The sequence below is a fragment of the Arachis hypogaea genome, chromosome 3, assembly GCF_003086295.3.
Source record: "Arachis hypogaea cultivar Tifrunner chromosome 3, arahy.Tifrunner.gnm2.J5K5, whole genome shotgun sequence".
Lineage (NCBI taxonomy): Eukaryota > Viridiplantae > Streptophyta > Magnoliopsida > Fabales > Fabaceae > Arachis > Arachis hypogaea.
Window position 1 is genome coordinate 59,669,541 of NC_092038.1, and position 11,778 is coordinate 59,681,318.

Here is an 11,778-nt window from a genome sequence, read left to right on the forward strand (position 1 = left end):
CTTGCTCTATTAAGTCCTTGCGAACTGCCTCATAACTTGGGATGACAGGGTGCAAGTTATGCATATGCCCAGTCATATAATTTAACTTTGCTTGAGTGTTTATGCTAAATTCTTCTCGATGCAGTTGCCTTCCTTCATTGAGCACACTGAATTCATTGAATGCTTTCATCTGAGCCATCTGGCGTTGGTTGAGTTCCTGGAGGCATTTATCTTGGTTTTCTTGCCTTTTAGACACTTGATTGATGGCTTGAGTGAGCTGAGAGTAGTGCTCTTATTGTTGCTCCATTAGCTGTTTTTGCCACTCCCTTTGTTGATTCATCCAATTTGATAGCATTTCCTCTTGACGATCCATTCTCTAAGATTGAAATTGCAACTGTTGTTCTTGTGCTTCCATGTATATTCTTGATAAGTCATCAATGGCTCCTCGAATATGGCCCACATTTATGATGCTTGGGTCATAATACCCTTCTTAATGATATTCTGTTGGTTGGGGTTCTTCTTGGAAAGGTTCTTCTTCTGGTTCTTCTCCTGATGTCCTCTTCCTTAGATGGGGTCTTTTCTGCTGTTGAGCTGCTGTTACATGCATTATGCGTTGAAATGTAAGTGACCTCCCAAGACTTACCCAAACTAGATTACTGTCCTCGAAGACTACCTTGGCTTTCATGCATAATCTAAAGATGGTGCTGGGGTACTAAAGTCTAGCACCCGAATTACTCTTCTCTACTGACTCTTGAATTCCCTCAGCTATGATTTTGTGCACATTGATGCCTCCACCCTTTATTAAGATATGTACCATAGTGGCTCTAGCGATGTTGACCTCAAAATTGTTTGCAGCTGGGAGGATAGATCGTCTCACAAGCTCAAACCATGCCTTGGCTTCCGGGGTGAGGTCTCCTCTTCTGATGAACCGGGGCCTCTTATCCGAATACCTTTCCTAGTCAAATCCCAAAAGACATATGTCGCTCATAATTTCTTCCAATTCATCATTGTTAGGGCCATTATTTATTCTTTCTTGATAACCGAGCTCAACAAACGTGGTGATTTCAACTGGAGAACCCTTGTTATGGCATTAGGGCTGAAATTCACATTTGTTCCTCTTACGTAGCTCTTGAAGGTGGGGGTTATAGTCTTGTCTTCTCTAACCACATTTGCATAGAATTCCTTGATGAGGGTTGCATTAGTCCTTGCTTCCGGATTGGTCAGCTTTTACCACCCCATTTGCTCAATCTTCTCTCGAATTTATGGACATTCATCTTCGTTGAACTGGAATGTCGACTCAGGCAGTATCTTTTTGTTCTTTATCCGTTCAAACTCGAGCTCATGGAAGGTTGTTTTGAATCTCCTTCCATCGAAGTGGATGCTCTCCATTGGTTCCTTCCCCTTTTACCTCTTGGAGCTTGATGATGCCATAAGTGAGAATTGGTTGATGTGTTGGTCAATCTCAAGATGGCTAGGAGGGTGTATGTGAGACCTTTGGTGATGAAGTTTGTATGCCCGAAAGAAGGAAGTGGGAAGGGTGAGAATATGAAGTGTGTACGGGGAGGTTGTGTGAAGGGGTTTATATAGGAAGAAGGCAATTGATTGAAGGGTGTGAATTGATGGTGTTGTTTGATAGTGGACGGTTGGGATTTTGGGATTGAATGTCCACAAGGATCACTTCCTTTATGAGGGTCTTGGTTCGGTCTCCAAAACTATCCACTCTCGATGTTGCATGGCAACATTTCCAAGGACATTCCCCATGAAGACAAGTGTGAGATTCCCTTGGTATAGTGGCCAAATCTCCCTTCCTTAATTGTCCTATCAAGTACCATCAATGTCTTTTTTGATTCCCTATACACGAAGAAAATTTACAAATGGTTAATTGAAATTTTGGGTGGGAAACTTTAAAATGTGAGCTAGCTAACAAAAAATATCTTTTTCTTTTATTTTTAAATAGCTAAATGATTTCCATGAATGCAAATCAATCAACAAATAAACCCCCCCATGCATGCAACATTGATACACCAAACTTGTTTGTGATCAAATGGTGCAACAAGTTTGGGGAATAATTTTACCTCATAAAGTGTGTTCAAGCCCACTTGGTGTGCCTTGAACACCAAACTTATCATGTACTATAAACGCTGCATGTAAAGGGGTCTTATATTGGTTGTCAAAATTGATTTAAGAATACATGAAATTCGCCTTATTACTATTATTAGAGATTTAAGAGAGAGGGTATAGAACATGGGTTGCCTCCCATGGAGCGCTTCTTTAGCGTCATTAGCTTGAAGTTTGGTCCTTGTCAAGGTGGTTGTTAGTGCTTGAAGTCTTCTCCCCTTATAAAGAACCTATATCCATTGGCTTTGTTGATAAGCTCCATATGCTCTAAGGACAAGATTTTGTTGATGGTGTACACTGGAGGCAGCTGAGATGGAATAGTGGGGAGGTGAGGTGGTATAGATGGGAAGTATGTAGAAATCACTTCATCTCCTGGGAAGAAATCCTTTGTAGGGATCTTCTTGTTTCTCCATCTTCTAGGTACTTTCCTCCTTGTTCCCATTGATGCTGTCTTGCTTCCTATGGACTCTTTCTCTAAGGATTCTTTGTTGCTAGCTTTGCATGACTCTGGTTTGCTCAGCTTCCCTTGAGTTACCATTGAATGAGGTTCTTCTTGAATACATGGCTTTCCAACCAATGGGGTTTCCAATTGTGTTGTTTGTGCTTCCATGTTTGGCTCTTCCCTCAGCTCATTGTCATCATGATCTGCTTCTTGTGAGAGGTTGAAAACATTGAAAGTGAGCTGCTCGTCATGTATTCTCAGCACTAACTCTCCTCGCTCTACATCTATGAGTGCTCTAGCTGTGGCTAGGAATGGCCTTCCCAGAATGATGGGGCAAATAGGATTCTCATCCATTTCCAAGACAACAAAGTCTGTGGGAAGATAGTAGCTCCCAACCTTCACCAACACATTTTCAACTACTCCTATTGCCTATTTTTGAGTTTTGTCAGCGAATCTGATAATTACATCAGTAGGAGTTAGTTCATTGATTTGGAGCTTCTTCATGAGGGAAAGGGGCATTAAGTTGATGCTTGCTGCCAAATCACAAAGCCCTTTGTCAATCTTTGTTTCGCCTATAGCACAAGGAATGTGGAAACTTCCTGGATCCTTCTTCTTTGTGGGTGGCCCTGGTTGAATGAGAGCACTGCAATCCCTGTTCATCTTTATTGTCTGTCCACCCTTCAATGGACTTTTTCTGGCTAGTAGCTCCTTTATATACTTGATGTAGAAAGGCATTTGTTGGAGGACCATAATGAATGGTATATTTACATCAAGAGATGCAAACATATCGAGGAACCTTGAATACATTCTCCCTGCTACACCACCTTTAAGCCTTTGGGGAAAAGGTGCATATGGGTTCAATACCTCCTTCTTCAGCTCTTCCTTGAGTATGGGTTGAAGTGCATGGCTTATTTCTTCCTGGTTTTCCTTTTGATTATCATGGAGGTGTTCTACTCCATTCATACTCCTCTCATCATTTGTGGTTATCATCTTACATTCCTCCCACCTTACTTTCTTTGTTTCTCCCCTTGGATTCTTCTCTGTGTCACTGGGAAATCCATCAGTGGGTTTGGAAATTTGTTGAGATAGATACCCTACTTGGGACTCCAATCTCTTGATGTTTTCTCCTTGGTTTTTTATATTGGCTCGCACTTCTTCCTTCAACACCTTATTGTCTTGGTCTTCTCTACATAAGTTTTAAAGTAGAGACTCAATCTTTGAGAGTCTATCATCTATTAGAGATGGTGGTTTGAGATTAGGTGGTTGAGACGGTTGGTTAGGTGGGTGTTGATAGGATCTTTGTGAGGTGTGTTGGTGAGTTGCATTGTTGTTGGAATTGAGGTTGTGACGTCTCTGATCTTGACCTTGGTCTTGTTGATTTCCCCACCCAAAGTTGGGGTGATTTCTCCATCCAGAGTTGTAAGTTTTGGAGTATGGATCATGGATTTGTCTAGGTGAGTTTCCAACATAGTTGGCTTGCTCCCAGTCACCTTCTTCTCCTATATTCACTCTTTCTTGAGCTAGTGATGAAGTGATGGCTGCTGTAACTTGGTTTTCCTCCACCTTCTTATTAAGATCTGCTAGCTGCTTGGTGATCATCTTATTTTTGAGCTTGCAATGCATCCATGTGGTTTAGCTCCATTACTCCTCTAGTGTTACTTCTTTCGGAGGCATAGAAGTAGTCATTCTCAGCAACTATTTCAATGACATCTATGGCTTCTTCAATGGTTTTCTTCTTATTTAGAGAGCCTCCTGATGAATGATCTACGGCATTCTTTGACTCATAGGAAAGCCCTTCATAGAAAATGTGAAGTTGAACCCATTCATTGAACATTTCTGGTGGGCATCTTCTTATTAAGTCATTGAATCTCTCCCATGCTTCATAGAGAGTCTCACCATCTTGCTGCCTGAAAGTTTACACCTCAGCTCTCAGCCTGTTGATTCTTTAAGGAGGGTAGAATCTTGCCAAAAATTTGTTCACCACATCTTCTCAATTTGTTAAGCTCTCCTTTGGGAAGGATTCAAGCCATTTAGATGCCTTGTCCCTGAGTGAAAAAGGGAACAAGAGCAGCCTATAGATATCCGGGTGGACTCCATTAGACTTCACAGTGTCACAAATTCTCAGGAAGGTGGTTAGGTGTTGATTGGGGTCTTCTTGAGCACTTCCTCCAAATGAACAATTGTTCTGAACAAGGGTGATGAGCTGGGGTTTTAGTTCGAAGTTGTTGGCATGTATGGTGGGCTTCTGAATGCTACTTCCATAGTTTCCTGGATTTGGATTGATGTAGGAGCCTAGAACTCTCCTCTCTTGCCCAGCACAGTTTGCAGGGCCTTCTCTAGCATGGTTGTGAGCTTTTTCTTCATGATTATTTTCCAAATTCTCTTCCATGTTGGGTTCAAAGTACTCTTCCTCTTCCTCAGTACCAACAATTTCTTTCCCTCTTGCTTCCCTCCTTAGTCTCCAGAGGGTCCTTTCAGGTTCTGAATCGAAGGAAGTTGAAGCTCCCTCTCTTCTCCCTGTCATACAACTAACAAAACACACAGCAAGAGATAAAATGAAGAGATTATTCTTGTTAGAGTGATTGTTAGTGTGAGTGATGCAAATGATCAAACAGTTAGCGCGTTAGTGAGCAGAATTGTAATTAACAAAGAACGCAAGAAAACAGAGAGGGTAAAGGGGATGAGGAAGAAACTAAACAAACTGAAGGAAATTTACTGAATAAAAAAAACAAATAAAGAAAAAGAAAAATGCTCAATCTAGTGAACTTCTAACTTAATCATTGTTAATTTAAAATCAATCCCCGGCAACGGCGCCATAAACTTGATGCATGAAAATTTGTCTCTCAACAAATTTCCATTCGGCAAGTATACCGAATTGTCATCAAGTAAAAACTCACAATAGAGTGAGGTCGAATCCCACAAGGATTGATTGGTCAAGAAATTTTAATTGGAAGATTATGCTAGTTGAGCTAAGCAGGATGTAGTTGAGAATTGCAGAAAATTAAATGGCAAGAAAGTAAATAACAGAAAATAAAGTACAGAATCTTAAATGGGGATTTGGGGCAATGAGCATGAAAATAAATGACATAAAGTAAAGAGAATGGGTAAGATCAGAAATGGGGAAATCATTGGGTTCAGGAGATATTGCATTCTTCGGATCAAGTTCATTCTCATCTCTTCCTCAATCAATGCATTCATTGATCTCCTTGGCAATCTTAAGTGATTGGATCCCAATTCCTTGGCAATCCAATCTCTCTAAACTTGAACAATTGCCCAATTCCTTGATTTAATTGCTCATGGGAAGAGATGAAGTGTGGTCACTGATTATACCACATGTATTTCCAACATCAGAAAGCATTTCTAGCATGATCTCCTCATCCGTTTTCCAAGGCTCAGAGGAGATCCAATTATGGGGAGTTTCTTTTTCAAGATAACAATCCAATTAGATGAAGATTGAAAGCTTTCTAGTAAGATCAAGAGATAAGAAAGAAGAAGAATAATGAAAACTATAATTGATCCATCAAATTACAACAGAGCTCCCTAACCCAATGAAGGGGGTTTAGTTGTTCATAGCTCTAGAAATAAAAAATGGCAGAAAAGAAGAATTCATGCTAAAAGTGCAGAAAAGTAAATATACAGAGGTAGTTCTCCAAAGTTCCAAGCTTCTCTATAGTTCAAAACTACTCCTATATATACTACTCCTCTTGATCTTCTAGTGAGTTCTTCAAGTCTTAGATGTGGGCTCTGGATCTTGAGTTGAAGCAGTTCTAATCTTTAGTGGGCCCAACTTGCAGAGAAGTATAAATTAGGCATGGGCGTTAGTGAGATTAACGTTAAGTGACATTTTGGGTTCGAGAACGTTAGTGGCAATCACTTTTTCCACTAACATTCCACCCTCAATTACCTCATGTTAACTCTAACGTTAGTGGCACTAATGTTACCACTAACGTTGCCTTCTACATCTTTGCTAACGTTATTGGAACTCACTTTCCCCAATAACGTTGGCTTATACCCCTTTCACGAGCGTTATTGGGACTCACCTTTTCCAATAACGTTGCTATGTGCCTTTTGTCCTTACGTTAGAGTTCACGTTAGTGTAACTAACGTGGCTCTTAACGTCGGTATGCTTCACCTTCGAGAGCGTTAGTGACACTTACCTTTGTCACTAACGCTCCAAGTGCCTCTATTCTTCACGTTAGAGCTCACGTTAACTAAGTTAACGTGGCTCTTAACGTGGTAGTAATGCCATCTTCCATCGTTAGTGACAAAAGTGAGTGTCACTAACGTTGGCTCATCAATCCTCAACTCCACGTTAACTCTCACCTTAGTGGTCTTAACGTGACCACTAACGTAGGCAATGCTAGTTGATCCAACGTTAGTGAAAAAGGTGAGTGTCACTAACGTTGGCATTGTTCTTCTCTTCTACGTTAGAGTTCACGTTAACTTAGTTAACGTGACTCTTAACGTAGCACATTGCCAAGTCTTGGAACGTTAGTGGTGTTCACGTTTACCACTAACGTTGGAGTACTCTTTTGTCTCCACGTTAACTACCACGTTAACTTAGTTAACGTGGCAAGTAACGTGAGCTATTGATGGCTTCACAGGCGTTATTGGTGATCACTTTTCTCATTAACGTTGCAAGCTATTTGCCATTCCTCGTTAGTGTTCACGTTAACTAGATTTTCTCTTTATTTTAATTGAATTTTTGAAATTTCCTTAAAAAATTCAGATTTTTATTTTAAAATTTTTATTTTCTTATCTTAGTTTTAAATTTCAAAATTCAAATCTTTTTCAAAAATCATATCTTTTTCAAAATCTTATCTTATCTTTTCTAATCTCAATTTTTAAAATCATATCTTTTTCAAATCTTTTCTTTTATTTATTTTCTTACAAGTATCTTTAATTTTAAGACATATCTTCTTCAAAACTTCCTAACTACTTTCTCTCTCTTCATTTTTTGAAAATCATATCCAAAATTTTTCAAATCTTTTTAATTAATTAATTAGTTTATTTTTATAATTTCTTTTTCCCTTCTTAATTTTCGAAAGTTATATTCAATTTTTCATTTATTTTATTTTATTTCTTTTAATTTCGGTTTTCAAAAAAATTGTTTATTTGCAATTCACATCATCTTCCTTTCTCCATCATGGACCTAAGTGGAAATGAACAGTCTAGAAGGACTCTGGGGTCATATGCTAACCCCACTACTGCTTCATATGGAAGTAGTATATGTATACCCTCCATGAGAGCCAGCAGTTTTGAGTTAAATCCTCAGCTCATTATCATGGTGCAGCAAAATTGCCAGTATTCCGGTCTTCCACAGGAAAACCTACAGAGATTCTGACACAATTCTTACAAATTGCGGACACAGTATGTGATAAGAAAGTGGATCAGGATGTCTACAGATTACTGCTATTTCCATTTGCTGTAAAAGATCAACCTAAGATGTGGTTTTATAACCAACCCAAGGCCAGCATAACATGGAAATAGTTGTCAGACAAATTTGTGAATCAATATTTTCCTCCAAAAAGGATGACACAATTAAGGCTGGACATCCAAGGCTTTAAACAAGAGGATAATGAATCTCTTTATGATGCTTGGGAGAGGTATAGAATGATGCTAAGGAAATGCCCCTCTGAAATGTTTTCAAAATGGGTGTTGTTAGACATTTTCTACTACGGGCTTATAGAAAAAGCCCAGACATTTCTAGACCACTCAGCTGGTGGATCTATACACATGAGAAAGACAATTGAAGAGGCTCAAGAGCTCATTGATATAGTTGCCAGAAATTAGCATCTGTATTTAAATAGTGAATCTTCCATGAAAGAAGAACCTAAAGCAGTATCTACTGAACTTAATCCTCCAAAACAGGTTGCTGAACTCAACCAGTAAATACTCCTTCTAACAAAATAGTTAGCAGAATTCAAAGAAATGTTACAAGATACTAAAAATGCTAACAAAAAGATAGAGGCACAATTGGATCAGACAAGACAGCAGTTATCTAAATAAATAACAGAAGAGTGTCAAGCTGTTCAACTAAGGAGTGAAAAGACATTGAATATCTCAACTCAAAGCAGCAGAAAGCCAAAAAAGGAACACCTGACAGAGGATGACCAATTCACTGCCCAAAAGCCCTCTGAAGACAGTAAGAGCCCGGAGAGGAATGATTCTAGCATTCAAACGCTAGAAAAGGGCAGTAACTTGGCGTTAAACGCCCATTCAGTTGCCAGTTCTGCCGTTCAAACGCCAGCAAAGGGCAATAACCTTGCGTTAAATGCCCACTCTGCATCCAATTCTGGTGTTTAAATGCCAGAAAAGGGTAGCAACATGGCGTTAGACGCCCATTCAGTTGCCAGTTCTGGCGTTCAAATGCCAACAAGGGGTCAGACACCTACAAGTGCTGATAACAGCTCCCTTAAGCAGGCGTCTCCAACCACTTCTGTAGGACATAAACCTGCAGCAACTAAGGTTGAAGAATACAAAGCTAAGATGCCTTATCCTCAGAAACTCTGCCAAGCGGAATAGGATAAACAATTTGCCTGCTTTGTAGACTATCTCAGGACTCTTGAAATAAAGATTCCGTTTGCAGAGGCACTTGAGCAAATACCCTCTTATGCTAAGTTCATGAAAGAAATCTTAAGTCATAAGAAGAATTGGAAAGAAACTGAAAAAGTTTTCCTCACTGAAGAATGCAGTGCAGTCATTCTGAGAAGCTTACCAGAGAAGCTTAAAGATCTTAGAAGCTTTATGATACCATGCACATTAGATGGTGCTTATACCAAGACAGCTCTATGTGATCTAGGGGTGAGTATCAACCTGATACCTGCATCCACTATCAGAAAGCTTGGTTTAATTGAAGAAGTCAAACAAACTCAGATATGTCTCCAACTTGCTGATGGCTCTATTAAAATGCCATCAAGCGTGATTGAGGACATGATTATCAAGGTTGGGCCATTCGCCTTTCCCAATGACTTTGTAGTGCTGGAAATATAAGAGCACAAGAGTGCAACTCTCATTCTAGGAAGACCTTTCCTAGCAACTGGATTAACACTCATTGACGTCCAAAAAGGGGAAGTGACCCTGAGAGTCAATGAGGATGAGTTTAAGTTGAATGCTGTCAAAGCTATGCAGCATCCAGACACTTCAAGAGACTGCATGAGCATTGATATTATTGACTACCTGGTAGAGGAGATCAATATGACTGAGAGTCTCGAATCAGAGCTAGAGGATATCTTTAAAGATGTTCAGCCTGATTTAGAGGAATTAGAGAAAATAGAAGAACCTCTGATAACTCCTCATGAGGAGGAGAAGCCTCCTAAACCCGAGCTCAAACCACTACCACCATCCCTGAAATATTCATTTTTGGGAGAAGATGACACTTTTTCAGTGATCATAAGCTCTGCTTTAGATCCACAGGAAGAGGAAGCACTAATTCAAGTGCTAAGGACACACAAGACAGCTCTTGGGTGGTCCATAAGTGACCTTAAGGGCATTGGCAACTGTGGAAGCAACATCCAAAAGCTAACCATACATGCTAATAACTTTGAGTTAAAACCCCATCTCATCACCCTTGTTCAGAACAACTGTTCATTCAGAGGAAATGCCCAAGAAGACCCAAATCAACATTTAACCACCTTCCTATGAATCTGTGACACTGTGAAGTCTAATGGCGTCCACCCAGATGTCTACAGATTGCTCTTGTTCCCCTTTTCACTCAGGGACAAGGCGTCTAAAAGGTTGGAGTCTTTCCCAAAGGAGAGTTTAACAGCATGGGAAGATGTAGTGAATAAATTCTTGGCAAGATTCTACCCTCCTCAAAGGATCAACAGGCTGAGAGTTGAGGTATAAACTTTCAGGCAACAAGATGGTGAGACTCTCTATGAAGCAAGGGAGAGGTTCAAGGATTTAACAAGAAGATGCCCACCGGACATGTTCAATGAATGGGTATAGCTACATATTTTCTATGAGGGACTCTCGTATGAGTCAAAGAAGGCAGTGGACCACTCATCCGGAGGATCTTTGAACAAGAAGAAGACCATTGAAGAAGCCATTGATCTCATTGAGACTGTAGCTGAAAATGACTACTTCTATGCTTCTGAGAGGAGCAACACTTGAGGTGTAATGGAACTAAACCATGTTGATGCACTGCTAGCTCAGAACAAGATGATTGCCAAGTAACTAGCTGACCTTACAAAGCAAATGGAGAAGAACCAAGTTGCAGCAATCACCACACAATCATCAACCCAAGAAGGAGTAAACACAGAGGAAGGAGGTGAATGGGAGCAAGCCAACTGTGTTGGTAATTCACCAAGGCAAAATCATGATCCATACTCCAAAACGTACAATCCAAGATGGAAGAACCACCCCAACTTTGGGTAGGGAAACCAACAAGAACAAGGCCAAGACCAGAGACGTCAAAATCACAATCCTAACAACCATGCTGTCCACCAACATTCATCACAAAGATCATATCAACAACCACCTAACCACACTCCTCAACATCCATATCAAAATCAGCATGATCATCCTCATTCTTATAACCCAAACCTACCATCATACTCTGAGGATAGACTCTCTAGGATTGAAACCTTACTTAAAGGTTTATGCAAGGAAGTCCAGGACAACAAAGCATTCAAGGATGAGGTGCGAACCAACATCAAGAACCAAGGAGATACCATCAAAAAACTGGAATCCCAAGTAGGGTATCTATCCCAGCAAATTCATAAGTCCACTGACAGCTTCCCAAGTGACACAGAGAAGAACCCCAGAGGAGAAGCTAAGAAAGTCAGATGGGAAGAGGGCAATGTGATCACCACTAGTGATGAAGTAAGTGTGGGGGAAGCAGTCACACAAGCAAAACATCTTCAAGACAGTCCAGAAGATAAGCATGAGGAGAGAAATCAGGAACCCAATCCTTCACAGAAGGTGAAGCTAAAAGAAGAAGGTTTGAACCCATATGCACCCTTTCCTCAAAGACTCAAAGGTGGTGAAGCAAGAAGAATATACTCAAGGTTCCTTGATATGTTTGCATCCCTTCAGGTGAACAGACCATTCATTAAAGCTCTCCAACAGATGCCTGCATACATTAAGTACATAAAAGAGCTGTTGACCAGAAAGAGTTCACTGAAAAGTGGGCAAACAATACTGATGAACAAGGAGTGCAGTGCTCTCATCCAACCACAGCTACCTAAAAAAAAGGAAAGACCCAGGGAGCTTCCATATCCCTTGTGCTATAGGCA

At 40.2% G+C, this 11,778-nt stretch overlaps 1 non-coding gene and 1 pseudogene across 1 annotated transcript; one reads left to right on the top strand and one right to left on the bottom strand.

Moving 5' to 3' along the window:
* The first annotated feature begins 4,367 nt into the window (after positions 1-4,367).
* Positions 4,368-4,475, top strand: LOC112794009 (small nucleolar RNA R71). The gene has a single exon (XR_003198692.1). It is a non-coding gene; the product is annotated as a small nucleolar RNA R71 (small nucleolar RNA).
* Positions 4,476-10,366: 5,891 nt separating this feature from the next.
* LOC112793255 (small nucleolar RNA R71) lies at positions 10,367-10,468 on the bottom strand (annotated as a pseudogene).
* Between the last annotated feature and the right edge of the window lie 1,310 nt (positions 10,469-11,778).